The sequence below is a fragment of the Hemibagrus wyckioides genome, linkage group LG29 (genome assembly GCF_019097595.1).
Source record: "Hemibagrus wyckioides isolate EC202008001 linkage group LG29, SWU_Hwy_1.0, whole genome shotgun sequence".
Classification (NCBI taxonomy): Eukaryota; Metazoa; Chordata; class Actinopteri; order Siluriformes; family Bagridae; genus Hemibagrus; species Hemibagrus wyckioides.
The window spans coordinates 10,287,800-10,294,248 of NC_080738.1; positions in this window are offsets into that span (position 1 = coordinate 10,287,800).

The following is a 6,449-nucleotide window of genomic DNA, read 5'->3' on the forward strand; positions in this document are numbered from 1 at the left end:
CAGTCTACTGTTTAGATTTAGACCATAGAAAAGAGCACCACCTGCTGATCTATTAACACTTCAAATGCCCATGATTTTTTCCTTAAAGGGATTTTAAAAGTGCAAAAAAATAATGATAATGATTCAAAGAGACACACGTGTGGAGAAATATGACTAAAAGAACAAACGAATAACCACAAAATGCATTACCTGTGCCAAACAGGAGGCAACAAGTAATGCATATTATTAATAAAATTGTCTAGGTGGCCAGAACAGCTCTACTATGACTGAACAGTCCAGGGCACCATCTTCCATTACTCCATGGTCCAGTTCTGATGCTCATTGCAGATGCTTTCAGTGGTGTACTGGGATCAGCATGGTCACGCAGCTTTATACACAGCAATCTGTGGTGTGATTTCTTTCTATTAGTGCCAGCATGAACTTTGTCAGCAGTTTGTGCTACAGTAGCTCTTTTGTTGGATTCATTCACTCCTCATCCTTCTATGAACCACTTTTGGTAGGGACTAAGCATTGCATACTGGGAACACCTCACAAGACCTGATGTATTGTCAAAGTTAAAGCTTGTCAAAGTTGCTGCCACCTCTTGGCAGATGACACTATAATGGGACAATCAATATCAATCACTTCATTTAGATTGTGTTTTTAAGCTTTCAGATTTCGCTGTGGTTTAGTGGTTTATGTGTTAGACTACTGCTCAGAAGGTTGTGAGTTTGAATCGCAGGTCCACCAAGCTGCCCCTGCTGGGCCCCTGAGCAGTTATATATCCAATATGTTGCCTAATAAAAATAGCAGTTTCCACCCTCACATTAGTAATGCCTAATCTAAGATGGGCTCACACTATGAACAACAATTATCAGAATTGTTTTTTGTTTTTTTTTTGCTGTTACTGCAACTTCAGACACTTCACATTGTTTCACATATCCACTTAAAATTTAATTTCCATCCATTTATTTTCATTTTTTCTTTTACATCTGATGTGTTCATATGCAGTTTAGGGGGATAACCGTGGGATTGCTGTGGATAGTATCACTAGTATCACAACAGTTCTGCTCTCAAGCTTGCATTTTATAAATGCAATATAAATATGCAATACCGTAGAGTTATAGAAGGGAAATAAGTTTATAATCACATTATCACACACCTCGCAAGGCTTTTTCCTAATGGTATCTCAGGGAGTATTTCCTTGCCATCGCTTGCTCATTAGGTATAAATTGATAAATAATATTTTTTTTAATAACAATAACATCTGACAAGCTTTTGATTACATGATAAAGTGATTGACTTTTTTTTGTTTTATTTTTACATTATTGTCGCTGACTAGCCTCAAACCATGGTGCTAGCTCCAAAAACATGTGCAGGCTGTGACAGAAGGGCTTTGTACGTTCAAGGTGTTTTGTATTTCTGTGATTTCACATTGAAGAGTGAACAAATAGAGAGAGAGAGAGAGAGAGAGACAGGAGGGAAGGAAATTAGAGGAGTCTGAGCACTTCCATTAAATGACCTAATGGCCACAACAACTCCTCTAATGTCACACTGCATCACACAACTTCACCCAGTCGAGTGGAAAGACAAGACAGCACGCGTCCAACATGGAAAGACAAGAGACTTAACATGTTTTTTTCCCATGACTCAGCCATTTCCTGAATCATTTACCAATTAGGACTCCCTGTTAGTTTTACTCATCTCCTCTTTATATGTTATTTTAGACTGTACTGATGAAAGAGGAATACATGGGTGTGCTTTCTTTTCTTTCTCTCTCTCCCTCTTTTGAAAGAGGCTTCATTAAAGCAAAATGTCATTTTATTTACTGCTGTTTAAACTACACATCTCTCTCTCTCTCTCTCTCTCTCTCTTCTATGTATTCACTCCAGTGTTTTCTCTCCTCTTTTTTCTTTTTTTCCTTTCCTCCATTTTGTCTCTCTCTCTCTCTAACAGTATCTTTAAGCCATAACATCATTCACTGGTGTTCAATCACGTATTCTTGGCTCATCTCTTCCTTGCAGTTTTATTTTTTTAATTTTCAGTACATTTTTTTTTCTCTCTTATCTGTGTTGTCTTCTAATTCTGGAAATTGTGTTCGATTTGTTGTTGGAGCAAGCTTATGTGCATCATATTTGTTCACTCTTTCATTACTGGTATTAATAAATATAATTATTTCTACTTCTTCATCTTTTTTTTTCTTCCTTCTCTTTCCTACCTTTTTTTCCTGCCTCTTGCTATCGTTCATAGCCAAAAAATAACCTTATATATTGTCCTTATTGCTCTATAATTATATTATATTATATTATATTATATTATATTATATTATATTATATTATATTATAAAATAACAAGAAAAACAGACTTGATTAATCAGAATCAATGCATTATTACATTCGGCTTAAAACAAATATACAAATCTCTGTAATAAAGATAATATAAATTAATATTTGCTTCAGCACTATCTTGTATCAGGAACATTAGCAGCATGAACAGAACCTGATGCATCCTTCGATATAGTCAAATATTTACTAGTAAAATTATATTCATGATATCTTTGATTAGCCTGACACGAAATATTTATTATATGTCACAACTACATTTAAAAAGTACCTCCATTATAAATTACACAATGTGATTTTTTTAACAGATGACCTCACATGGCACATGAGGCACACTGTCAAGTCGGATTAGGATCGACCCACAAATACACAAGAAACAAAATCACGTGATCTAAACAGCGACTGAATCCATGTCTGAATCATTGCTACTGCTTTTTATGTCAAAACAAACCCCGAGCAGAACTTCAGAGGTATCTAAAGAGGCAGTGTTTAATAGAATATCAGTTTTTTAATGTAGAGTTTTAATTAGATAGAATTATCCTCATTATACATTACACAAAACGTGTAAAATCCTGAGATTACATCTTTCAGGACACAGTAAACAGGATTGGGAACAATCCAGGGCACATGGCTCGAATTCATCTGATCCTAATATTTGATTTTTGCACTGGTTTTATGCCAGATGTCCTTCATGACCAAACCCGCCTATTTGGTACCGGCACTCCTCAGTGACTGGATTGGTTTCCTGCCCGGGTCTTGCTGCTGAAATACATAGATATTAGAAAAGTATTGTTTCCTTTGGAGCCTGGTTCCTCTAAAGGTTTCTTCCTCATATCATCTCAAGGAGCTTTTCCTTGCCACCGTTACCTCTGGCTTATTTCTATATTTCTGTAAAGCTTCTTTGAGATATTGTCCATTGTTAAAAGTGCCATGCAAATAAATTGAATTGAACTGAATTGAAAAAAAATAAAGCATTGTCATGTTGTTTATTGGACTCTGTTTAGAAAGAAAGAAAGAAAGAAAGAAAGAAAGAAAGAAAGAAAGAAAGAAAGAAAGAAAGAACAACAAAAACGCTCTTGTGGAGAGATTATATTAATATTGAGTTTTAGATAAAGTTTATGCTATGACTACCCAGTGAGTATATATAAGGTCAAAAGCTTCGCTTAATGTCCACATCAAACATCAGAATGACTAGCTGATGAGAGAGGTCAGATGATCAGACTGGTTCAAGCTGACAGGAAGGCAAAGGTAATTCAATTCAGTTCAAAATTATTTTATATAGCTCTTTTAACAGTGGATAATGTAAGCAGCTTTACAGGAATATATAAATTCAATTTAATTCAATTCAATTTTATTTGTATAGCGCTTTTAACAATGAACATTGTCTCAAAGCAGCTTTACAGAACATAGGAAACAAAAAACATAGTGTAAAAAGTCCAAGATCTTAGACAAAATCATCCCTAGTGGTGACTGTGGTGAGGAAAAACTCCCTTAGATGGTATGAGGAAGAAACCTGGAGAGGAACCAGACTCAAAAGGGAAACCATCCTCATTTGGGTGACACCGGAGAGTGTGATTATAAATTATTCTAAACACCGAAGAGTGCGATATGAACAATGTCCTTTCTGCAGTTATGTACAGTCTACAGTGTGATGTAGAATATTAGTGTGTGTATTAATTAGGAGGTTGTTGTTGTCCTCAAAGTCCACATAGGGCTGGCAGCGTTGCTTTGATATACCCAAATCCTCACGAAGCAGAATCCAGCTGGAGCTGGTCCATCTCTGGATGCCTCAGGATCCTCCCAGGGTTGGCCTATGTCTACTGGCCTCTGTCTACATATCTACTCCAGATGCCTCGGGATGGGTAGAAAAAGGAACAGGTGGAAAGGAATTAGCGTAGCTGCTGTTCATAGTATTAGCAGATAATGTGCATTTAATCAGATGTACTGGAGTACGAGGTTATGGGATGAATTATGTGTATGCCAGGCTAAAGAGATATGTCTTTAATCTACTTTTAAACTGGGAGACTGTGTCTGAACCCCGAACACTGTCAGGAAGACTACTCCAAAGTTTAGGAGCTAAATACGAAAACGCTCTACCCCCTTTTGTAGACTTTAATATTCAGAAGACTGGTTAGATACGTGGGAGCTAAACCATTTAAAGCCTTGTATGTAAGTAGTGCTAGTTTATAGTCAATTCTAGACTTAACAGGTAGCCAGTGCAGGGATGATAATATTGGAGTTATATGATCATATTTTCTTGATCTGGTAAGAACTCTGGCGGCTGCATTCTGGACAAACTGTAGCTTGTTTATTGAAGATGCAGGACAACCACCTAGTAATGCATTACAATAGTTCAGTCTTGAGGTCATGAATGCATGAACTGGCTTTTCGGCATCAGCTACAGATAAAATGCTCCTGAGCTTGGCAACATTTCTAAGGTGGAAGAAGGCTGTTTTAGTAATATTGGAAATATGATTTGTTGCTGTCTAATATTACGCCCAGGTCTTTCACTGTCGAGCTAGCCATAACAGTACATCCTTCTAAATGCAAGCGAAATTTTGAGAACTTTTGTGTACTGGTTTTTGGACCAATAAGTAATATCTCTGTCTTTAATTAATGTAATAATAGAAAATTATCGGTCATCCAATCTTTAACACACTCAGTTAATCTGGACAATTTAGATATTTCATCTGGTTTTGATGAGATATATAACTGGGTATCATCGGCATAACAATGGAAACTAATCCCATGTCTTCTAATGATGTTACCCAAGGGAAGGAATTCAGGATATAAATTTTAAATGAATAAATGTATTATTTTATTCCTAATGAGCAAGCAGAGGTGACGACAAGGAAAAACTCCCTGAGATGATATTAGGGCAAAAAAACAAACAAACTTGGGTGTATTAAATACAGTTTACAACTGTGGTGAGCATCTCAGAACATACAACATGGTGAATTATGAAGCTGATGAGCTTCAACAGCAGAAAACCACCAAAGAACAGGAATCTGAACTATAACACAGACAGTTGTAATAAGTGTTTCACTGCATGTCATAGTGCATATGATTGTGTATGTGACTAACAAAACTGAATTAAAGCCTGCAGTGGGAACAGAGTTACCTAAACAGAGAGATTATAACATTTTTTTGTTTTTCACACCACTCTGAGAAAACTCCAGAGATTGTTGTGTGTGAAAATCCCAGGAAATCAGCAGTTTCTGAAACACTCAAACTAGCCCATCGGGCACCAGAATTATGCCACGGTCAAAATCACTGAGATCAGACTTCCTTATTTCTGATGTGAACATTAACTGAAGCTCTTGACCTGCATGATTTTATGCAATGCACTGCTGCCACATGATTGGCTGATTGGATAATCGATCAGTAGATCAGAAGTACTGGTGTTCTTAATAAAGTGCTCACAGAACGTATTCCTATAGACAATGCTTAAAAAAAATGAACACATTATTTTTCCCTAGTCTATTTTTTCTTGTGAATACCTTAATGGTACAACGGGGATGTGAAAGTTTAAAGTAATTAATCAAAATATATGCAAATCAGGCCTCTCAAAACAAAACCGAACACTTTCACCATCATAATTTTTCTGATTGTATTTAATGATGCTGCAGTCACTATCTATAATATAGATAATGGGACAAAGAAGCTATGGGAATGCTAATAAGTCAATCCAATCCAAAATGTTATCTGCTCCAGGTAGACAGACAGTTGTCTGTCTGTAAACAAGTGGGTTCTTATAAACATATACGCTTATAAACATATACGTATATTGTCTATACCCGCTTATTCCTAATTAGGGTCACAGGGGTCTGCTGGAGCCTATCCCAGTGCACATAGGGCAAAAGGCAGGGGTATCTGCAAATACAAGCATGTCATAAACAGTTCTAATGTGGGCGGAGTTAGAGATGTGTGTGTTGAGTCTCGAGTTTGAAACAGGTCAGTTCACACAGTGTATGTGTGTGTGGGAGTTTGGTACAGTTCAGTTCTGGATGTTGAGTAGCCTGATGGCTTGAGGGAAGAAATTCTAACACACTCTGCCTGTAAGGGCCTGACCGCTTTGGTACCTCTTTCCAGACAGCAGGAGGGTGAAGAATGTGTGTGGGGTCCTCC